Below are 25,648 nucleotides of genomic sequence, written 5' to 3' on the forward strand. Positions count from 1 at the left end.
AATTAGAGAATTTAGATGTGCATCTCCCCATGACCCTAATTGATTATATGCCATATACTACACTGAAGTATAAAATTTCATTATAAAAGTTGATGAATATACACAACATATATATGTTTGTGCATATGTGTGCATATGGATCAAAGCCAGGACATGGGCTGTTTGCATGCTTGATAAATGCTCTACTAGTGAACTACATGTCAAGCAATATTGACCTATACTATTTGAATTTTACAGGCATCAATAATTAATTAAATTCTTTATCATTGGAAGTTTTAGAATTGATGTGAAATAGCTCAAAGATATAATGGCTTTGATCAATTATTGAATATTACAACCTATAAACTAATAATTTACAATCATGGATAACAATGTGCTTAGTCACAGTAAAGCTGATTTCCTTATATATAAAGTGGAATTAATACCTATCCCCAAGAATAGCTAGTACAAACATACATACATACATAAATCCTCAGTAGGAGAAACAGATGAATAAGATCAAAATACATTGTATAAAATTTAAAAACTTATTAAAAATGAGAAAACAGAAAACAAAAATGCAACATACATTTTATTGGAACACAATTTCACATGCAAGTAGTTTGGACTATATGCAAATGACTAATTTTTTTCTCAGAAATAAATAAATTTGAAATGTACTTTATTCTGAGCTAAGAGGTGAACTTTGGAACTCAATAAATAAATGACAATGAAGAATATTTTTGCTATGAATGTTATTAGATAATATAAATACAAATGTAAAATTTTTACAAAGAAACTTAGCACTTCTTGTGCACCAGACTTCAAATTTGGAAAAGTTTACCACTAAAGGCTAATAAGTGGGGTATGATGTAAATTAAAATAATTAAGCTGTTTGGGGTACAAATTAGAGGTATGTATCATATAATACTTGATTCAATGATGACATAAATACACGACACCAGTAAAGAGAAAAGCATAATAGTTCACACATGCGCGCGCGCAGCGCGCGCGCGCGCACACACACACACACACACTCACGACTCACACACATGCCACACATGCATTCTCTCTCTCTCTCTCTCTCTCTCTCTCTCTCTCTCTCTCTCTCTCTCTCTCATTTTCTCTCTCTCTCTCTCTCATTTTCTCTCTCTCTCTCTCTCTCTCTCTCTCTCTCTCTCTCTCTCACACACACACACACACACACACACACAAACATAAACACTTTTTGTTAGTACCTATCCCGAGTACAGATTAAACTCCTACCATAATTTCTCAAGTAAATAAGAAGTTAAAGTCTTTTGACAAAATGTTATCTTTATTTTCATTGTTCAGTTTTAACTTCTCTCTATAGTGGAATATATTTTCTTCTTAACAATGTTGCATGGAAGTTACCCCAACATGCTTTAAAATTTTGTAATTATTTTCACTAACATTTCCACCTATGATTATCTGCAAAGTGAGTCACAATGAGTTCCCAAATGACAACCCTTTGACATTGCTTAACATTTAAATGCTAAATCTGAATTTATCTAGTGTTTTACTTTGCATAATAAGTGCATTTTCTAAACTGTGTTTCTTTTACTTCTTACACTTTTAGTAAGTGGTATAACATTAAGGAAAGTTTGCTTCCTGTGGTGGAGTATTTGATCATAGAAATGCTGATCTACCCAATGCCCCCTAAAACAGCTTGAGATTGTTTTAGTGTCCACCAGACTCAGATTACTACAGGAAAAAAATCAGTCATCTGGATATAGTCCAAACTGCTTGCATATGAAATTATGATCCAATAAAAGATATGTTGCATTTTTTCCTGTTTTGAATAGTTCTTTGAGAATTTTGTACAGTGTATTTTGATCTTACTCATCTGTTCCCCCACCAAGGATTTATGTCTGTGTGAATGTGTATGTTAGTATACACACTAAATAATACTAACACCCCCCTACACACTACTTCACAATCACAGTCATGAAAGGAAAAAACAGGACGTCACTGCACTTGCAACTGTTGAGAGGCACTCTAGAGGTGTATGCCAACTGTGTGAGTGAATGCAATACATTTCCAGGAAATCAATCAGTCTCGTAGACTGCATAGTGTCTAGGAAGTATAAGTATCCTTTTCCAGGAATAGAAATACTAAGGTATCACTTTGGACTTGTGAAGTAAGTTATATCGTAGGAAACGAGAAGTAAATCCATATAAAATGCTTAAAGAGAAAGAGTAGAATTCAGAGAATGAACTATTAAGATGTTAGATTTAAAATATTGTTCAAATGACAGCTGGTCGAGACAGGCTGGAGAGAAGGCTCAGTGGTTAAGAGTGCCTGTGCTCTTGAGGAGGGTGAGTTCAGCTGTCAGCCTCCAGGTTGGGCAGCTCAAAGAAGAGCCTTCTTCCGTTCTGTCTTCCATGGTGCTTTCACTCACATGCACACAACCCAGTCTCCTCCACAACACATACGTATGCTCAAAACCAAAACAATCTTTTAAAAAATGAACCGGTGGAGAGTATTTCTGCATTTCAGTCACATGGGAGCATAAAATTCTGCTTTTGAAACTGTCAGCTTACATAATGAAAACAAGTGTATTATGCCCAGCTAACTAGTAGTAACAAAATAGCACTTTGGATGTGAAGTTTTACACATAATTGTATGGTATTATTACTGATGGTACTAATGTAGACTTAGAACTGTGTTGAATTAAAAATATAGCCTTGCTAAAGATAACAACAGTAGGCATACCCAAGAAAACAGGGGAAAGACCACTAGGTTCCCACTCCACACAAAGAACTACAGACAACAAAGCAATACTCAGAGCAGGAGAAACAGTCTTCGCGAGAAGCACACCAATAGCTTAATCCAATATCAAAATTTCATCCCTGAAAGTTTATACACAAGCAAGAGCATGCACATTTAATTATATGAAGAAATCTGTATGTATATACATATACCTAAACAAATGTAACAACAATTATGAAAAACAAATTGGCCATGAATTTGAAAAAGAGCTGGGAGGGGTATAAAGAAGCATTTGGGAGGGAGGAAAAGGAAGGTGGAAATGAAATCATTACATTATAATATTAAAAATAAAAAGTAATCAGGAAAGGAAGTAGGACATGGAAATGCTATATGTGCATTAAAAACAAAGTTTTTTAGGCATTGATGATATAATACACTCTGAATTGACTTTGCAAAAATTATAATATAGCCAAACTGGCTGTACCTATTTGACTTCAGTTGAAAGTAAAAGTGCAAACGCCTGCATTTTTCTATAACTTTCTTTTTTTCTTCTCTGTGCAGCCTGATTCTTCAGTATTGATCTCATCTTCAGCAAACCTGTCCCATCATTATTTTAATATGGTTTTCTCAGCTTTTTCTATTGTATTTGTCTATATTCAAATAAATGAGAGAAGGTGAAAAAATCCAATGAGATCTTAGAGGAGATCTGATCCCGCTGGATGCAAATGCCAGCTGTCTTAGCTCTGGGCTGATTCAAGTTCTGAATTCAGCAATTAAAATGAACATGAAAGTGAGCAAAGGGTAAACTTATACTCTGTGTGTGGACCAGTTATAATAGAAGCAGAAAAAAATGATAGCAGGGTTATTTAGAACAGTATCTACTGGCAGGATCATCTCATGAAAACCCCATTTCTGAAGAGGAAATGAAAACTCTTGGATGGTAAAAGAAAATGCATCCTAATTCCCAGCTCAAGGAAATTGTCAAAGGAATAGCCTTTCACTCTGCAAGAAACTCATCCCTTTGAGAGTCACATATCAGGCACCGCCTTAAACATTTATACTAAATAGAGATATATGGCTTTCTATAATATTTTTTATTTTGACTGTCCTTAAAAATCTCATCTACTCAAACTCTTTTCTCAAGATGTTTATTTTAGAAAGTTGAAAACAATGCTGTAATTTGAAAGACTAGAAATATGATGACCTCATTGTTCTCTGAAGTGATAATAGCTACTTTTGAGGGTGACCTCTATTAATTTTTTATAAAACACCTACATAAATATCAATAGATATTAATCTATTTTTTTAAATAGATGACAATAGCAAGATGCCAAGCCCTCTATGGAACTGCTATCCTCCCCTTACTTTGTTCAACATTTTTTCAGTACCTCTCCTCATAACTGAAAAGGTCTCTAAAATGTCTCCCTTTTTAATGGCAGAATACCAATTTCACGCTAAATGCATGAGAGCCCTCATTCTGTAGGAGCACATATCTATTAATCTTTCTGGTTTTTTTTCTTCTCTTTTAAACAGTAGTTTCATTTCACTTTGGATTTTTCTTTAACAGCTTCACAATTTTATTTCATAATTATATGTGTTGATTGTATTCATAATTATACTTCATAGTGTATTTCTCTGCCTGGTGGGTGATACTGCTAACATAGCAACTTCTTAATCAAAGAAAGTACAAATGGAGAGAAAATTTGCCTTCTGAAACTATTTCTCTGATGATGGTGCTGAGATTGCATATTTCTGCATCTTGTTCTAGTGATTGTTCTTGTGGCCCTCAGTATCCATATATGTCCATTTCCATGACGGTAACCTAAGAAGGCTGGAAGACTCACATGTGAAAATAATGATCTCTCAGTTACCTGCCGAATTTCTCTTGCTTTAGCAGCATTTTCTAATTACGTTCTGCCCTGAACTCACTTTTGGAGTTAGTTAGAACAGACAGTTTTAGAGAGAGCCATAGTGCTTATTCAGTGAAGTGAGATGTAGCCTGTCTGTCATCCCTCCTTCCCTCCTCTACTTCCCCCAGTAACCCCTCTGCACTTCTTTCTTACTTCTTCCCAATTATTCATTCCTACAGGCATCCCCTTAGTTACCTCTTGACCTGGGAAGAGAAACCATGATGAAATTCAAAGAAACAAAAGGAGTTCGGCCGAGAAATACAGAACACATCTATCTTAATCTCTCTTCTTTACTTATGGTTCCTTATGTAGTTACATGGATTTGCTTTTTGAACCATCTCTGAGGTACTGAGACCTTGAGAAAGACTAAGATTGTAAAGAGAAAAATAAAACAAAATGACAACAACAATAACACTGTACTGTTGTCCATTTTTGTGAATAAAGTTGCATTGTGCTAGAACTCAAACCATTGGTGGGTGCTCTGCCAGTAACAGTTTGTAGACTACCTGAGTTGAGTATTTGTGTCAGGACTCATAAAACCACCCAAGCAAAATGTTTCCTATTTAGCTTTTACAGAAACACTTTTGTAACTCCTTTACATCATTTGTTAGCACACTGAGTACAACTCACATAATTTACTTTAGGTACTCAAAATTGATTATGAAAATTAGGATAAGGCATTAAAATTCTTTGAATTTTAAATGTAGATGACATAGGTAAGAATTTAATTTGTGGAATTAGTTGAATAAAAATATGAGTTTTCTATAACCTGTGAAATATAGGAAACACATTTATATTTTTATAAATAAAGTTATTTAGTAAATAGAAACTTTAAGGACATTTATCATTATTGTATTGTAGCATAGAATACACAAATATACATGGTACTAAAAGTAATTCAACAATAACATGAGTACAACAGGATGCTACAAATGTCAGTTTAGATTGAACTCAGTCAAGTTGAAGACTAGTTGACATTGTTTCTAAAAAGGAATAAATTATTGAAATCTACATAAAATCTGGAAAATAAACTATACTAATATTTTACCCAAACTAACTAAAATTAGAGATTTTCCATTTTTATGTGTGTTTTATTTTGTTTGGTTTGTTTTGAAACAGGATCCTTTCCATAATCCAGATTGACTAGAACTAATGAAAACCTTCCTGCCTAAGCCTTCTGAAAGTTGAGATTCTTGTAGTGAGCCACCACCCAGGCTCAAGAAACTTTTACAAAAATAAAATATTTCAATCTGATCTTACACCAGGAGAATACAAAAATAAAAAAAAAAATCAGGTAAATTTATAATGACAGTTCACCAAATATTTTCCGACTGGCCTTCCGGTCTTGTAAACTCCGGGATGCACCCAAGAGTGCCCTCCGGTATGGTTTTGCAACATAGAATTTGAACAGAAGGATCAGACCATAAGCTGAAGGGACTATGTTAACTTATTCTCAGAGACTACTCGAAAGAGACTAAGACGAGGAGATTTGCACACTTTCCTGGCTGTTCCATTTATGTCAACCACATGGCCTTGTGCTCACCCTGGTTTACCTTCTTCATCAATGAATTAGGAAAAAATACAGACTTAGCTCCAACATTGTAAGCATCAAGTGAAAAGAACTCACAACGTATTTATAAAGTCCACTTTCTTGATGTTGAATGAAGGTATTTTCAGTCATGATAAAATTAATTGTAATTAAATAGGAACATGCATATTTTCTGCTGTCTATCTAAATATTTAATATCTATGTTAGTTTCCTTTTTTCTTTCTTTCCCATTTATTAATAATAGATTATTTTCTCATGCAATATAGAGTGATTATAGTTTCCTCTCCTACTGCTCCCAGTTCCTCCCCACTTGAACGCCAATCTTGATGCACTCTCTGCCTTTCATTGGAAAAGAAAAGGCTTCTAAGAGACAACAACAAAACATGACTATATATTAAGATAAAACAAACACTAAGCAACAAATTAAAACAAAAAGTTACTAAAAGCAAAACACACTTACTATTCTACAGTGCTAAGATCAAGGTTTTGACAGTAATTGTTTGTCTACATCCTTCACAATTCTCTTTCAAAATCATTTATATGTATATGTATATGTATGTGGGGCATGGTGGGGGTGGGGACGCTCATGATCACACACTGGAGCTTATCCGTATGTGTACCACATGTGTGCAGTACTCAACGAGGTCAAAAGAGTCCATCAGATTCCAGGCACTGCAGTAGGGCCAATTATGGACCAGTTGAAGTAGGTACTGGGAACTGAAACTGGAGGTTTGTGTAAGAACAGCTGAGTGCTCTTAACTGCTAGCCATATCTCTAGCAGCTGGATTCACTCTGGGGAGAGAATTCCCTGGCCTTTTCCAGTTTCAATAACCTAGCTTCACTTTTTAACTCACAGCTTTCTCTACGTTCAAAGGACATCATTCCAAATGATGCTTCTGTTTTCACAACTCTTCTAACATTCTGAGAGCTGACATTCAACCACTTTCCTCCCTCTTAAAAGAAATCCAGACATTTCACTGAATTGATTCAGATAATGCCAATACCACAGATGACAGATTAATCACATCTGGAAACAGTTCTTTTCACATGAGTTAGTACTAATATGCCCTACATGATGTGGATGTCATTAAAGGAACTTAATTTTTTCTACTGGTGTGATCTTCAAGCTGTAGCAAAGAGAATGAACTTTTTTATCCAACAATTCCAGCCTCTTCTCTTGGTTAATTATGCCACACATGGCTATTTATGTTCACCCTGCCCTCAGTAGAGTGGCAGCTTAGCTCAGTACTATTACTTATATCTTCATTTTCTTGCAGGCCATAGAGGTTAAGACACATTTTTTGAAAAGAAATATTTTCTTATTTATTTATTTCTTAATTTCTTTCCTTTTATTGAAAATAGAATTTTTTTCTCACATAGTATATACTGATTACAGTTTTCTCTCCATCCAATCTTCCTGGTTCCTCCCCACTTCTCCTCTTCTCCAGCTCTACCCCCTTTCTATCTCTTATTAGAAAAAAAGTCTCCTAAGACATAAAAATAAAATGAAAAAAGATAAAATAAAATATAATATAGCAAGATAAAATAAAAACAACACATTGGAATAGGACGAAACAAACAGAAGGAAAAGAACCATGAAGAGGTACAAGAAACAGACACAGAATAGAGGAATCTCATAAACCTATTCTTCAAAGACCATAGCAATTAAGTGAGTCTTAATCGTAGTCTGTTATAATCATAGAACAGTGCCTTGCTCATCCATCATCAGAGAAGCTTTTTTGTTTGTTTGTTTGTTTGTTTGTTTGTTTTGTTTTTTTGCTTTTTTGTTTCTTCAGCAGATGGGAACAAATACAAAGATCCACAGCCAGACACTATAAAGAGAGTATGAGACCTTGCAACACTCAGCCCAAATGGGGTGGATGCCTCCATCAGATCCCTCCCTTCAGAACGAGGGAACATTTGGGAAGAGGAGGCAGAAAGAGGGTGAGAGCCAGAGGGGATGGAGGACAACAAGGACACACGGCCCTCTGAATACACCAGATCCACACACATGGGAAGTCACAGAGACCGAAGCATGCTGCACACATCTGCACCAAATGGGGTCCCAGAGCTGAAAGGAAAACAGGACACATGTCCATGCTTTCTTATATTGGCTTTACTCTCTAAACATCCAAGGAATTCAAGGTGACTGCAGCAATAATTAAAAGTAAAATATAAAATGCCCCTTCTACAACTCTAGGATGTTAAAACAAAAGCAGCTTTCCCCTGATTATTTCTTAGACCGATTGAACAAATGGCAACTGTCTTTAGAAAACTATAATTATACATCATAATGTGTAAATCAGGAGCTAGTAGAGTTATTAAAATAACATCAACTTAGGAAATATTCCTCACATAACACAATACTGCACTTTGGACCAGGTATTTCTTTTCTCTGTGCAGTAAGTAATTAGCATTAGACATCATCCCCCATGGTATGACACAATGCAATGACTCTAGACTTTGTTAAGTATCTCCTAGAGGTCAAAATCACCACTGGTGGAGTGCCTCATGAGGCTTTGTCCTCTTGAATAAGTTGTGTAATTGAAGACAATCTGGTTTTATTTAGAAAAGGAGGAAAGGGTTAATAATAATGATAAATAATCTATCCTATCTGTTAGCTGCATTATAAGATTTTAGTTGGATTTGTCCTCTGTTAGAAAGGACATTTCTAGAAGATGTGCTTTGTTTTTTTTTTTTTTTTTGCCTTTTCCTCCTACTAACTGGTATATATGGTGTACCTAATACATTTTTATTAAATTGACATATGAATTATGCATTGGGTAAGGGATTTTGTTAGTGCTTTTTCTCCTCTATGCAGCATGCATTACAACACTGATTCTCTGAGAATCCATGCTTTCTTTGGAGAAATGCTTTTAGGTTTATAACCAAAGATGTAGAAAACATATTTTCTAACTCTGGCGATGACGGTAGAGCAAGGAGATGGAAGTGAGGGGTGAAGGAGAGTGAAGTTACTATTTGTAAAGATGGAAAACTCGTCTAAGTGTAGAACCGAGTGGAACTACCAAGATGGATGCATGAATAATAGCAGGCACCGGTCCAGACCAGTAACTTGCTAGTTGCTCTTGACCAGGAAGCCAAAGTCAGTTTGGCTTTTGACTGAAAATCTTACTCACGATTTTGCATCTGAGCAAGCCATTCCTAAAACATATGTCCTAAAGGAAGCTTTGCATTTGAATATTTGCCTTACTATAGAGATAGCTGATACGCTGTCAGTCCACTTTGCTCTGGAGTTTCACGTGGACTATTTTGTTTGTTTTTTTCCTGCTTGGATACTCAGAAAAAAAAGGATAATTTGTTTCTAAATGTTCCAGTTGTTGAACTAAATTAAGAAGTTAGTTCCTAACAAAGCAATCTAGAATTTTTGGACGTCTGTGTCATGTGCTGTGTACCTGGTCATTTGTGTGCAGGTGCGTGTGCGTGGATGTGCAAGTAGAGGCCAGAGGCCCGTGTCAGGTGGTTTCCATAGCAAATCTTCAATTTATTTTCTGAGACAGAGTCTGTGGTTCCTGGGAGTCACCAATTCAGTAAGCCTCAGGAATCCTCCTGCATCCCCTCCCCAGTGTTCAAACAACAGGGACATGTTGCCGCTTTCGACTTTTAATGTGAGTGCTGAGGATCACAACATCGTTTTTGTGCTTGTGTGGCAAGTACTTTACCAACTGCGCCATATTTCTAAGGCCCAAGAAATCAGCATTTCACAAGTGTGTATGCTTATGCTATGCATGTTACCTTTTTGGAAATGTTGATGGGCCTGACTCATAGTAAAAATTGACAGAAGACCCGCAGATAAACTAATGAGATATTAATACTGTAAATTGTATTTGAATTTACTCTGCTTTTCTTAATTTCAAAAAGTAATATAATTTCATTATTTTTGTTCAACTTTCTCAACTGAAATGTGAACGGATATCAGGCTTCCTTCTAGGTGTCTCTTTGGATCATTACTTAGGTGCCGAGCAATTTGTCACAGCCTGGGTTTCTACTTTCATTTAATAAATAAAAACCTAAACGTTATGATCCAAAACCACTGGTCTGTTGCGCAGTGATCCATGGGAAAAGAGTGAACTTATGTCTCTGTAAATTTGTTAGTCATTGGTGAGGAGAAGCAATGTTGACCTGGAAATGTCAAATCCCATTTAGAACCGGTGAATACGTTGGAGGGGATACTTGATGTCTTTTGAGATGTATTAAGAAAACACACTTTGGTGTGGGAGGCTGGAAGCCCTGGTAAATTAATGTGGAGATTGCAGCCTATCCAAATAATTTATCTCTGAATCCTATCTTCCAGAAGAAAAGAGTAAGTTCGTAAAGGTTGCAGCTTGAGTAAACGGTTTCAGGCAACACATGCTTTTAAGTAAGGAGTTGAAGTACTAACTCTGACCTTTAACCTCAGTTTCCCACCTCTGTGTCTTTCCTAAAATCTTATTAGGAACTGCTTATGACTTTTGCTCTAAGCACATTGAAAGGGCAAACATCGGATCTGGAAATTATTTTGTAGACCTAGTTTGAAGAATTAGGTTACAGAGGCATTTCTAGCCACTTCTGGCTTATAATTTGTTGTTATTTAAGACTTTTTGTAAGTCAAAATTCAAAAAAATTTAAGAAAATAATTAGATTGTATACATAATAATGCTGTAGCAGGATAAAATAAAATGATTTACATTTCTTAACTAATTGCCATATATCCTCCTATAGTCCATGGACACAACCTTCATTAGCGCCAGAAGATGAAAATGACTCTTATCATTTCAGAGCATCATTTGGTGGTGACCACATTGTGTATATCTATTCATAAGCTAATCACCTGACTGAGTGTCTATACTGAAACCTCACTGAAGATGTCTGCTTCCATTGACTCAAGAATTCATACTTTCTTTCTGACATGTTTTCTATGATTCCTCCTCCCTTTTCTTTCTTTAATGCATCATTCAAGCTTTAGATTTTTCTCTTTCTGATGTGTAAGCTCCCAGTGAGTGATAATGGTAATGTCTATGTAGCTTCAATTGGCATTCACATGCTTCTCCTGACAGATTCAGCCCTTCCTGGTTTTAAGTACTGCTCCGTCTCCCATCTACCTATCGAGAGCCAGCTGGAATACTTTCTTGCTCCACATTAAGCCTGCCTCTGCCCCTTTGATTCACCCTGATCCCTCCTGTTCCATTGGCTCCTATGCAATCCCCTCATCTCTCTCTCTCTCTTTTTTTTTTTTTTTTTTTTTTTGTAACAGTTAGACTAAGTGTCTTTCCAAACACCCTCTCTGGGCCTATGCACATTTCCTGTGATGTAATGTATTGTGAGGATTGATTTTGTGCTCTCTCCAGCCCATTAGTCAGTGAGCTCCTTGAGGGGCCTGACCATGCAAAATAAATGGCAGCTAAGTGCTAAGTGAATGCAGGAAGAAATGAGAGAGAAGGTGGATTTTTCTCCTCCTCTGCTTTGTTTTGTCTTTTTGTGGTTATCTACGATTTACTGAGAAGCCTCTACGCCATTCTAAGGAGATGAAGAATTATTAGAAAAGACATATTTGTCTTACGTTGCTTTTTAACTGAAACCTAGACACGTAAAAATAAAAGATAGATGTTTTGAGGAAAGTCTGATTGGTTTACGCCATAACGGTAGACTAGAAGGAGAGTAGGGAAAGAAATAAAATACACTACCCTTATGTCTCTGGATGGCAGTATATTAGCAATTGCATTTGAAGCAGCATCAGACATGTGAGGAAAGATGAGGTGTAAATACGTATGAGAGACTTAGAATTGATACTGGAGAATAACTAGATTAGAAAACTTTGTGAGTCAGAAAGGGAGGGAGAGATAACAGGTAACCTTTAGAGATCGATAAGTTTTAGAACTGAGTCCAGAAATGTCCTTTGCCATGACTGAAACCAGAAAACTTTACACCAAATAAAAGGAGCCAGTCAGGTGACTGATGCAAAAAAAAAAAAAATACAGCTGATGGTCATAGCCTCATTCATATAAGATGCACAGCTTTGATAACACTTCTCAGGTGGAAATGATGTTAGTGGGAGTGACTACCAAGGCAGTTGGAGGAACATGAAAGGTGATTGATAATGGACATATGGCTGTGTTTCTTGGTGGTACAACACTGTGGTAGTGTAGACGAATTTCTAAACAGTCTTATTAAATAAGGAACACAGAGCCAAATATAGGGGTGAAAGCTGTAGAGATCAGGGAAATAGTGAGAGTCACCAGCTAACCTTACTCTCTATGCCACCATAGCTTCCCCAGAGAGAACCTTCTTCCTGTCTAACCTGCGTGTTTATTGCCTTGCTGTTCTAGCTTCTCATTGGCTCTTAGCCCAGCCATCTCACTTCCTCATCACTGCCTCCAGGTCTCTATGGTTGGTACTGGGATTAAAGGTGTGTGTCAACACGCTTGGCTGTGTCCTTGAACACAGAGACTCTGCCTGCCATGTGATCGGATTAAGGGCATGTGCTACCACTGCCTGACTTTTATTTATGCTGGCTATGTTCTCTGATCTCCAGCAAACTTTATTTATTAACATACAAATAAAATATCACCACATTTCAGCACAAATAAAATATCACCACATGGTAGGAGTTAGACAACTCTGAATACAGCAAAAATATGAATCATATATCTTAAGTGGATGAATTGTCCTGTGGTAGAACTGTATTTAAGTAAATACCCTTGAGGGCAATCCCCACTTCTCACTTTTCTCCTTTGGTCTTCTATGGATCTTTCTCAGCCTTTTCTCCTTAAAACACTTTTCTTGGGAGTGACAAGAAGACGTTTAGCATTTCCTTTGGAAGAAACTATACTATTCATTTAGGCTGTGGTTTGCAATAACATATAACATTAAGAAAGAGAAACAAACATTCCCCTGTGTAAAGTTGGCAGCATGTGGCTGTGCCTATTTGATATGTATCTGAGAGAAGAATGCAGAAAGACTGTAAAGGAGATGTTTGGTCTAGCTGAGTGTCACTTGATGTCTTCCTGATTTTCATATTTGACCTAGTTTTCAGTGATTATAACTAGTTACTACTGAAGGATTTTTTTATTTTTTTAATGTTTGCAAGTTGAACCTGAAGACTACTGGGAATGCTGGGCTCAGTGATTTTCATGGGCAAAACAGGCTCCCTAGATGTGATAACAAGGTGAACACTGGAGCAAATGCATTTATATCCTGTTATCTCAAACACAGACCCAATCTGGAGCCCTAATTCCTTGAGAAGATGATAAATGTTTTCTGCCAGTCTTTCCAACTGAACAAACTCTGTTTGATCGGTATTAATCACTTCTGGCAGGCAGTGCTCAAACTTGCTAGCTGCAATCTAGGTGAGAAGCCTGTCATCAGTATCACATAATGAAGCGACAGAGTGTGGGACAGAGAGAAGAAATATTTCTCTTCACCTAGCCATCGGGACTTGTCAAGTTTAATAAGATATGAACTATGTATTTTCAAATGAACAGTACAAAATGCTGATTTTTAATCTAATTATTTTTTTCTTCCCTTGATTTTTATTTAAAAAATAGAGAGTGTCCCAAATAATACTTTGTCTTATTTATGCTGCAGAGATTGCCCTCATCCTCCCAAATTCTCTTGGTGCTGCTGCAGAAAAGCTTTCTAAAACCAAGTTTCACCATGAACAAGCAAGCCAGCACATATTAAGAAGCTGTGAACAAAGGCATCTTTAGCCAGGCCAGAATAAGCAAGAAAAGAGTCTCAGTTGTGGAAGGCTTAGCCGTTTTAAAAGTGTATCCTACTCAGAAATGCTCTTTATCAGATTTGAATTTCTTATTTCCTACTTTCCAATGTCATATCCCTAAAAAGTCACCAGATTAATTTTTTTTTCCCTTGAAAGAGCAAAACACGTCTGGGTGTGCTGTACTGTGTACTTAGCCACTTCTTAGAAAAGCTCACCCCTATTGTTAGCTTCCCAGTATCTAAATAGAAGTAACTCAATTTGCAAGAATGAGTTTCCTGGAACAAAGCATGGGCAGAAATTGTAGCACTCTGCTTGATAAACCAACTTGTGTTTCCCTTGCTCCTTGAGAGAATCCACATACATTATCCTTTGAATAGTCTGCTGAAGGTGATTTAAATCCATTCATTTACATCAGTCTTTTGAGAGAGAGAGAGAGAGAGAGAGAGAGAGAGAGAGAGAGAGAGAGAGAGAGAGAACATTTCTTTAAAAGGAAGAGGTTAATTGGTGTTCAGTGGACACCAATTGTTATTGGTTATTATATCTGTTATTATAATGATTCATTAATTATGTCAATTCCTGAGTTGCATCTAGAATCTGTCACTCAGTTTTGCAGGTTAACTCAATTCATTCCTTCTGAATTCAACCATTTTGAAGTGAATGAGAAATCTAGTGAAACCATCTATGGGGAGAATAAAGCACTCCATTTTTGAGAATAGACCACTGAACTGAGCAGATCCATTTAAGCAAAGCTGAGAAGACAGGACTAGATCAGTCTTTAAAGCACTAACACATTTAAAAAAAAAATCTGAAAACTTAAATAGTACATTAGGATTTTTTTTTTTTTAATCTGAGAAATGAAACCACTTCTAGGGGGAAAGAGGCATTTACCTTCCAGTTATTCCACTGCTGTTCATGGCTACTCTGATGCCTCAGTGCATCTGAATCTCTTGTATGTCTTCAAAAATCTCGCCTTACTGTTTGTTTCTCTTTCACTGGAATTTCCAAAAAGGTTGCATGGCTTTCCAATAGATGCTAACAAATATTCTAGTTTAGGAAGTATTTAATTGTCCCTTCACTATTTAATTTAATCTTTTAATGGTAGGTATAGTTGAGGTGTGTGCTTTCTTATATCAGTAGAAATTTGCTATTAATTTTAAGGTGCATGGAATTTGAAGATTTCCTTTTAAAGTTGTCAGCTAAGAGTTAGGTGACATCTTCATGGCTTCTCTTTTTAGTCTCTGACTCTCACCTCTATCCCTCACTGAAGTTGCTGGAGATTAATTTTCTTCCTGTAGAACTGGTAGAGGGTCAGACTTGAATTCTCCAGACTTGAATTCTCAGTTTTTGCAGATCTTTATACCTGAATTGTTTTATACTGTCAAGCTCCTATTATAGTATTTCATATTCGTTTAATTTGATTATAATGAAAGTACATATCTGAATGGGTCTATGCAACCATTGTCCCCAAATCTGGCAGGTGCAGAGACTTGGTTTTGGAGAGAGCGTTGTAACAGCACAAAACTGGGTCGGTATACAGGCAACAGGTTCATTTGTACCAGGAAATGTAAGAGAATGCACCCATCCACAAGGAAAAAGATGCAATTGTTGGAAAAAGACATTGTTGCATTGATTAAACACATCCCAAAATGTTGTTGTAGGATGTTCATTGGCAAGACAGAAGAAATACCCCAATTGCAATTATGGAACATGTGAACCAAATTCCATAAAATATCAATAATTACTCTTAAAGTGTTTAACTTATGAGGTTGAAAAAAGGAGAAGAAACAAATTCATAAACAAAAGAAGCCCTTGCATTATCCTGTAGACCTGCTTTGCAATGGAACTAGCAGAGGTTTAATTGTTAAGCAGATATGATGTGATGATGAACACCATGAGCCAGATTGCTCCTACAACTGGATGTTGCTGAAAAGCACTGTGTTCAATGTTTTCCATGTTTTGTTCAACGGAGCACACATTTCTTTGTGGGAAGGCCACTATCCAGTCACCAGAAAACCTTTAAATTATATTTACACACTAGTAGAAATGTCTGTTTGTGACTTTGTAAGCATGTTTATCACCTTTCTTTTTTTTTTTTTTCTATTCTTGTGTATTCCTTCTAGTTACATGGAGAAAACAATGTATGTATATCTGCTACAAAAAAACATGTGAGTGAAGTTATTATCAGTCTATAAACTTCTTTGCTGTGGAACAATCTTTCTACACTGTAAATATGTATTGCTTTCATTGTTGACAAAAAGCTGATTGACAGATAGCTGGGCAGGAAAAGATTGGGCTAGACAGCCTGACACAGACAGAATTCCAGAAAGAAGAAATGTGGAGACAGGAGATGCCAGCCAGTTGCCGAGGGAGCAGGACATGTAGAAAATGAGGTAACAAGCCATGAGCCATGTGGCATAAATAAGAAATATGGATTAATTTAAATGTAAGAGTTAGATAGTAACAAGTTAGAGCTATTGGCCAATCATTTATAATTTATATTAAGCCTCCAAGTCAGTTATTTGGGAAGTGGCTACTGGCTATTTGGGAGCAGGCAGTTGGGACAGGAAAATTCAGCCTACAAGTGGTGCCCAACATCTGGTGTAGGAGGAGCAAAAGGGTCCCAAGAACAGGCAAAAGAGTCACCCCTCTCTACTCCCACTGTTGGGGGTCCCACAAGAACACCAAGCTATACAGTCATAACATATATGCAGAGGACCTAGCTCAGACCCATACTGTGTCTATGTTTTTCTCATCACTCTCTGTAAGTCACTATGAGTCGTACTAGTTGATTCCATGGGCTGTGTTCTCAGGGTGTCCTCCACCCCTTTGTGGGGTTCCCTGAGCTCTGCCTAATGTTTGACTATGGATCTCTGCATCTGCTCCCATGAGTGTCTGGGTGAAGCCTCTATGATAACAATTGGGCTAGGCACCAATCTATGAGTATAGAAGAGATATCATTAGGAAATATTTCATTGACTTTTTTTTTCACATGTGTTTGGTTCTATTATATGTTTCTAGGCTATCTAGCCTCTGGTTCCAGGCCATCCAGGCAGTACCAGGCATGGGCTCCTTCTTCTGTCATGGACCACAAGTTGGACCAGTCCTTGGTTAGCCACTCCAATAAGCTGTGTGCCACTACACATCTTGCAGACAAGATAGATTGTAGTTCAAAGATTTTTTGTGGCTGGATTGGCATCCTGGTCCCACTGCTAGGAGCCTTGCCTGGTTGTAGAAGTTGGCTAGTTCAGTCTCCATATCCCCCATCACTAGGAGACAAGGATCACTACTGTAGATTCCAGGTAGTTTACACTGTACTAGGTTCCTATATCACCCTTCAAATGCTTCCACTTCCAGTCATCTTTCTTAGGTCTCTCTCTCTCTCTCTCTCTCTCTCTCTCTCTCTCTCTCTCTCTCTCCCTCCCTCTTCTCTCTCTCTCTCAAACCCCACCTGATACCTCCTGTTACCCTCACCACTTGCCCCAAGTCCACCCACAAAATCTATTTCCCCCTTCTAGGGAAATCCATGTGTCCCCTGAAACACTCCTTGTTGCTTAGCCTCTCTGGGTCTGTGGATTGTAGCATGATTGCCCTTTACGTAACAGCTAGTGTCCACATATAAGTGAGAACAAAGCATGTTTGTCTTTCTGGGTCTGGGTTACCTCACTCAGGATGATCTTTTCTAGTTCCATCCATTTGCCTGCAAACCTCATGACGTCATTGTTTTTAACAGTTGTTATTTTTACTTTCATGGTAGCCATTTTAATTTCGTCATAATACTCATCACATTATGAGTTCTCACACCAAAGAGGCTTTCATATTCTCTCTATTTTTATGTCACTTACAATTCTTGTCATATGTTTATAAATTATTTTAAAATATTCACGTGAAGGGTTGGTTGGCCTCCATCCTGAAGAGATTGTATGGAGAACCTGAATACAAATCTATACTTACACATAAATACCCTCACGTTTTAAGTTAGGGAAGAGTCAGGACAAATTTCCCCTCTACTTAGGCTGTGAATAGACTCCAAATTCCAGTCAATAGCACTTACAATATGCCTCAGAATTAATTGTCTGTTCTAATAATTTTCTTAATGGCTATGTGAGCTACCTAGGATCAAACAACCCATGAATCTTATTTGTCTAAGAAGTAATTTTACAGGTACAATAAATGTGTGGGTCTATTAATTGATTTTCAAATATGGTAATGAAAATTGTTTCATGGCCTTGTGCTGTTTTATTAAATACTATTACGCTTTACAAAATAGATCACAACTGTGCATTGTACCTTAAAATTTTAACAAATAAAACAAAATATAATTAAAAATATTTTTAGATTTCATTTGTGCATGGAGGAGAGAATGCCACAGCACACATGTGGAGGTCAGAGAACAACCTTCAGGGTTCTGTTCCTCCTTTTACTATGTGGAATCTGGGGATCAAACCCAGGTCCTCCAGCTTGATTGAAGTACCTTGACCTCTGAACCCTACTGCTGCCCTGAAATGTAAAATTTTGAAATCAACTCTAACCTCTTATTCCCCAACTATTTCTAACTCTACAACTTTCTCTATTTTGCCATACAATTTTAATGGATGTGAGAATTTAAGTCCTAAAATGCCTCCACCTGGAAAAACACCTCATTATTATTTTTTTCAATAATTTTTGACATTATTATATTACTTAATCATTTTCCTCTTCCCTTCGCCCTCCAAGCCCTCCCAGTGTACCAACAAGCCTTGCTCTCTTTCAAGTTCATGATCTTTTGTTCTTCAATTGCTGTTGCTGCTGTTGTCATGTGTGTATGTATGTATGTATGTATAGATATTCCTAAGTACACAAACCTAACATGCTCAATATTTTTAAACATATTTTCTACATTGGTGCAAACATTATTCTTTTCAACCCCATCTTCAACATGTACAAAGAAAACACATGAGTTTCCTGACAATTATGTCTAAGTCATAAATATATACAATTGTTTGAAGATGAGATGAAAAAAAAATAAGCAAAGTGAGTTAAATGGAACCCACACAATTCCTTATTGTTGGTAAGGTTATGGGCAGAAATTCCCAGCAGTGATTATGAAGTTATGATCAAGTTGGTTGTCATGGTACTGACATGACATTTTTGTCTACCAGTCATATATACAGAGGAAGAGGCTTGTTTTCTCATTAATCCAGTTTGATAACAGTGGATTATCAGCTGGGAAACTGAGAAGAGAAAGCTAGGCTTATTAGCAGTTCTTCAAACTTCCTACTATCCCATTAATAAATTGTTTTCTGCTTAATCTGTCAGCTTTGGACTTGTAATCTGACACAAACACACAGGATTTCCCTAGGACAACCCTTTCTCTATCTTTGTTCACAATCAGATCTTGTTACTTTTGGTTGTCTTCAGAGTGGCCTCCTTGCATTGACTTTCCACTTTTTCACTATTTAATATCAGAATATTCTCTAAATAGAAATTTTATTCTTACATTTTTTCATGTACTTGCTACTATGGTAGCATAATATTCTTCAATTATTTTCTATTTGCAGTAGATGGCAATTAACATAGCCACCCACTGTGGAGAATTAGAGAATTCAGAATGACTAACCTTAAAGGGATGTCTATATCACACTTCTTCCTTCAAGTGCTCAGAAATCATTGCACAAGGAGGGTTATATCGAATGTACAAACCACACTTCTTCCTTCAAGTGCTTAGAAATCATTGCACAAGGAGGGTTATATCGAATGTACAAACCAGAAGAGATGGATGACTATATGGAAGCAGTGTCTTCCACACACTACAGGGGGTCTTCATTTATAAACTCACAGAAGTTGCAAGAATACCTACAAGACTTCTGCAAGGTCAAGCCAGACAAAATCACAAGATGGAGCAGGTAGCTAGGCCTGAGAACTTATACCTAGCAGAAGAATCATTGGCAATTATTAGATGCTAGAAGAGAAAGAATCCATTTTCTTTAAGAGTTTGACACTGGTAGTTCAATCACACTCTATTGTCAGGCTACACATCCAAAAATACTTGGACAGCACAAATTAGACTAGACTGATAATAAAAAAAAAAAACTAAATTAAATTAGAGAACACAAAGTTGGTTGAGAAGGAAGGGGGAACAAATATGAGGGAATTAGGGAGGGGATAAATAAGATAGAAATACATTGTATAAAATCCTCAGAGAACTAAAAAAAATGTGGAAAAAAATGAGATTATGAGATAGCAAGCAAATGCGTAGAACTAGAAAACAGACTGACTGAGGTTACCCAGGCCCTGAAATGTAAAAAGAACATGTTATCAATGGTGGTGTGGATCCTACCACTGAATCTTTAGATTTTGTTGTATTGTTTAATTTAGAATACCTGTAGAGTCCAGGAAACTAGAAAGGGATTATTGGTGTGGAATGGAAAAAAAAAACAGATACAAGCGAGAAGATATGAAGGAAAAAATGGCAATTCTGACTAGGAAGGGTTTAAAGCGGAGGAAGATGGGAGGTTAGGGCAAAGGAAGGAGAGGGAGAGGAGGAACCAACACCAAGAATGTACAAAAAAAGTCATTTGAAAATGTAGTATTTAAAATTCTTGATTTTATTATCACTTTTAAATTCTGTGTATGTGGGTGCCTCTGTGTGGAAGGTTGTGCATGCAAGTGCAGTGTCAGCAGAGACAAGAGCAGACACTGGAGTCCCTGGATCTAAAATTGCAGGAGGATGTGAGCTGCCTGACCAGGGTGAGCAGAATTGATACTGGTTCTGGTACTTGTACACGGGTCCTCTGGAAGAGCAGTGAATGATCTTAACTGCCAAGCCGTCTGTCCAGTCCCTAAATCTATTTTATAACACACACATACACACACACACACACATACACACACACACACACACACACACACACACACACACACACACACGAATATATATATGAATATTAACAATATAAACAATATATTCATATATATATATTGTTTCTTGTTTTTGCTCTTGGGGGGCCCAACACAGCTCACAAATAAATCACATGAAAGCTGTTTTTTCTTGTAAATGCCCAAACTTAACTTGACTTGTTTCTAGTCAGCTTTTCTTAAATTATTCCATCTCTCTTTTGCCTCTGAGCTTTTACCTTTCTCTGTTTATGCATATCTTTCTTTCTCCGTGGCTTGTTGTGTAACTAGATGGTTAGACCCCTGGAGTCATCCTCTCTACTCTTTCTCATTCCTTGGATCTCTCTTTTCTCCTTCTATTTCTTCTCTCTGCCTGCCAGCCCCACCTATCCTTTCTCCTGACTTGCTGTTGGCAGTTCAGCTCTTTATTAGACCAACCAGCTATTTTCAACAGGCAAAGTAACACAGCCTCACAGAGTTAAACAACTGCAACATAAAAGAATGTAGCACATCTTTGCATCATTAAAACAAATGTTCCACAGCATAAACAAATGTAGCACATCCTAAAATAATATTCCACAACAATATACATATAGATAGATAATAGATAATAGGTATATAAATAGATAGATGTATAGATACATAGATAGATAAGGATAGATAGAATGCACATATATCTATTCCTATAAAAGAGCTTAATTGGAGTTATGCTACATAGGAAATAATATTCCTTCCAGAAGCCATAAGTTGCTAAATACAAATCCTAACACCTGGGATACCTACTTTTGAGGTGTTGGTCAGTAGTGTCCTGCAGACCTCTTAGACTATATACCATCTATTGCTAATACTCTTGGTATACTTTCCACAACTTGATGGTAAAACTCTATTGGTAAAGACACCACACCTTTAATCATGGAATATGGAGAAATCAAGTTAGGACTGAACAGTAAATGGTTTCACAACACCAGAATGTATAATGGGGATTTTCAAGGAAATGAAATCTGCAATGGTCTTGACCAACTGTGAGATAAGAAAGTAACCAGAGAAACAAAATATACCCATGTATACAATAGTGGTACTAATGTTATGAAAGGAACAGACTGCTTTCCAATTGGATTTAAGGCTCAATATGCCTGAAGAAGTGCATCACTTGTATGTATGCTTATATATTGTGTTTTATGACAGAGAACACTGGTTCTGTTATTTTTAAATTGAATATGTGATTTCTTCATAGTTATTTAATATTTTTCTTTGCTGCTGGTCCTTCAACACAAACTATTCTTTATGTGTGATGAAAAATTTTCAAGAACTGCATATCAATAAGTGTACAATGGTTATGTACATTGAAAATAGTGTGGCTTAATTCTAGCTTTCAGAAGCCTGAAAAAATCACAGAAGACTAGATTTGCAAAGCCTGCCCTGAAATTGCTTTTCAGATTCTAAAGTGATGGAGAATAAATGTTTCAACTTGTATTATAAAACTCCACTTATGATTTTAAAATTATATTTGAAATAAATGATTAAACTGTTAAAACATGTATTAGGAAACGCTGTGATATTCTATATGGCAATGTGCACAGCTAGCTGTTTTATTACAGCAGAATGGAGGCAGAAATATGAATGGTTTCTGTTACAGCCCTGTACTCCCATTCCAGTGTTTCAGTATTTGCAACTGAAGCAAGTGTTTTGTGGGTTTTTAAAATCAAAATAAGAAGATATCAGAGCTCTTTACCTCCAGGGAGCCACTGAAGAAGATCCTCTTGTGATCCTGGGCATCCACCCTTCCATGGTATTATCAGTATTATAAAAACAAGATGTACCCAAAGTCATGCTTCTCTTGGTGCATGCCAAATGACAAGATTCTTTGACTTGGGAAGGAAGGAGGCAAAAGTTGATAAATACATACTTTGTGGCCACATGATGAGAATAGGAAATTGATCTCTGAAGTCTTGGAGGCCTCCTGTATTTGTACCAAGAAATACATTATAAAGAGTTGTGGGAAAGATGGGTTTCATATATGAGTGAGGCTTCAACCTTCCCACATCACCTGCATCAACAGGATGTTGTCCTGTGCTGGGGCTGACATGCTCCGTACTGTTATGTACAGTGCCTTTTGAAACCCCAGGACACAGAGGCCAGGGTTCACATTGGTTAGGTCATTATGTCCATACAAACAAAGCTGCAGGAAGGAAGACAAGATTGAAGCTCTAAGGAGAGCCCATTTCAGAAGATCCATACCTCAAAGAAGTGGTGTTTTACCAAGTGTAATGCAGGTGGATCTGAAGACAAGGTAGCTGAAAAACGCCTCTTCTCCGATGGCTGTGGAGTCAAATAAATCCCATTCCTGGTCTCCTGGACAAGTGACAGGCCTTGCAGTACTAAGACCTTCCACTGTGCTCTCCTATATCCCATCAGATCATGTTCAGTAATAAATCTCACATCTAGTCTGGAAAAAAAGGAGGAAGAGGAAGAGGAGGACGAGAGGGAGAGGAAGAGGAAGAGGAGAAGGAGGAGGGGGAGGAGAACGAGAAGAAGAAGAAGGATTATTAGTGCTGGAGAGATGACTTCAGTGGTTTAGGGCAAATGCTGCTCAAGGTGACTGTCCCAGGGATCTGATGCCCTCTTCTGGCCTCTGCAGACACCAGGCATGTACACAGCACTCATAAGGATATTCAGGATAAATGTTCAAACACATGAAATCAATATAATTTTTTAAAATTTTAATTTGCTTAAAAAAGAAGGTATCTCCAAGTGAGGTATGGAGGTGCCTATCTATGGGTTCCAGTTATTTGTAGGCATAGGCAATGAGATGTCAAGATTTCTTGAGTCCACAAGTTAGAAAACCTTCGAGAAAACCAATCACACATACACAAATATGACACACATGTTTGCAATTATGATTTGTTATTTAAAAATGAGAATTTTATTAATGGAAAAGAAGTCAGCTATTGTGGGTAATACCAATCTTCTACCTTTCTCTAGCAAATGTTACAGTTTCTATCTGAAATTCTTCCCCAAAACTCAAGTGCTGAAAGCTGCTTTGCACTACAGCAAGCGACACAGGTGTACCCTGGGCCACTAAGGCGGGTTCCTCACTAGTAGATGTCCATTTATGGATTCATAATTTGCTAGGTTGAGCAGAGAGGCTGTACCGTTGAAATATGGTTTCCCCTTGCTCTCCATGCTACCAGGGAGTGAGCAATTCCCCCTCAATTCTGCCCCACTGTCCTGCTAAGGCTTAAAAGCAGCTGAGCAAACCAACGATGAATTAAAAATATGAAACACACATTCTATATTTTAATAAATATTTTCAATTTTGAGAATTCCATATGTGGATGCACTCTTTACACTGTCTCCACCACTCCCTCTCTTCCCCTCACTAGCCCTCCCAACACTTCCTCTGGGACTCACAATTTTTTTTCTTGTAATTACACTGAATTATATAAATAGAGTCTATTTACTGTTTGTCTGTAACATGAAATCTAAATGGTTTTTTAATAAGAGATCCCAGGACCAGATACTAAGGTGAAAGCTGAAAGATCAGAGAAGCAGAGCAAGCCACAGCCACCACCTCTTACCTCACCAACTTCTCATCCTGAAAGAGCCTCTAGCTGAAAGGGATGATTCTGCCAAAAGAAGCCTTTAGTTCCTGTCTCCTCAGGCCTTATATTTGTCTTAGGGTTTCTATTGCTGTGAAGAGACACCATGGCTTATAGTTTTATAGTCCCTTATCATCATGGCGGGAAGCATAGCTGCATGCAGGCAGACGTGCTGCTGGTTACATCTTGATCAGCAGGCCACAGCAAGTGGACTGTGACACTGGGAGTCGCTTGAGCAACTCAAAACCCACCCCCACCGTGACACACTTCCTTTAACAAGCCCACACCTACTCCACAAGGCCACACCTCCTAATAGTGCCATTCCCTTTGGGGGCCATTTTCATTCAAACCACCACACTGTTGCTGGTTTGTACGTATGCTTAGTGCTGACCACTTGGATAGAATAACTTGATGTCTGCAGAGGCCAGAAGTGCTCTCCTCTATTATATTTTCACCAATTTCTTTGAGGCTGGATCTCTCTTTGAATCCAGTTCTCACATTTTCTCAGCTGGACTGGATGCCAGCAGGCCCCAGAAATTCTCCTGCCTCTTCCCCAATCCTCATTCTTGGAGGTAAGCTTACAGTCATGAATAGGACATCCAGAATTTTTCAGTGGGTGTTAGGATCTGAACTTTGGTCCTCATGATTGAGTACTGGGTGCTCATCCCTCCTCAGTCATCTCTCCAGCACCCACATAATTTTCCCATTAAGTTATTTTTTGATTTTTTGTTTGTATTTTAGCTCTCACCCACTACACGCGTACCTCTTAGTACTCTTCCCCAATTCTCTTTTAATAATCAGCATCTTTCGTAACATAGGGAAACATTCCGTTTCCCTTTTTTCACTGTTGCTCTTTTTTTTTTCTTTTCTTTTTTTTTTTTTTTTTTTGGTTTTTCGAGACAGGGTTTCTCTGTGTAGCTTTGCGCCTCTCCTGGAACTCACTTGGTAGCCCAGGCTGGCCTCGAACTCACAGAGATCCGCCTGGCTCTGCCTCCCGAGTGCTGGGATTAAAGGCGTGCGCCACCACCGCCCGGCCCACTGTTGCTCTTTCAATAGAATGTCAGAAGCATGAAGATCATCTTTACAGCCTAGAAAAGGCCTTGGTACCTAATAAGAAATCAATGAATATGTATTAGCTGGTTACAACTACACTTGTGAGAGTTACACTTTCCATCCACCACAGAGCCATTTAAGTTACACTTTTTATTATGTTTTTTATTTTTGCCAGAAGCTATATGTTTATGTACAGCTATTAAAATAGATTTTAAGCATAAATATTCTTCATTTTTAA

General features: G+C 37.4%; 1 pseudogene; it reads left to right on the top strand.

Moving 5' to 3' along the window:
• Nucleotides 1-20,524: 20,524 nt before the first annotated feature.
• Nucleotides 20,525-23,093, top strand: LOC131922873 (large ribosomal subunit protein uL16-like; annotated as a pseudogene).
• Nucleotides 23,094-25,648: the final 2,555 nt, after the last annotated feature.

Source organism: Peromyscus eremicus, chromosome 12 (genome assembly GCF_949786415.1).
Source record: "Peromyscus eremicus chromosome 12, PerEre_H2_v1, whole genome shotgun sequence".
In the NCBI taxonomy this organism is placed as follows: Eukaryota; Metazoa; Chordata; class Mammalia; order Rodentia; family Cricetidae; genus Peromyscus; species Peromyscus eremicus.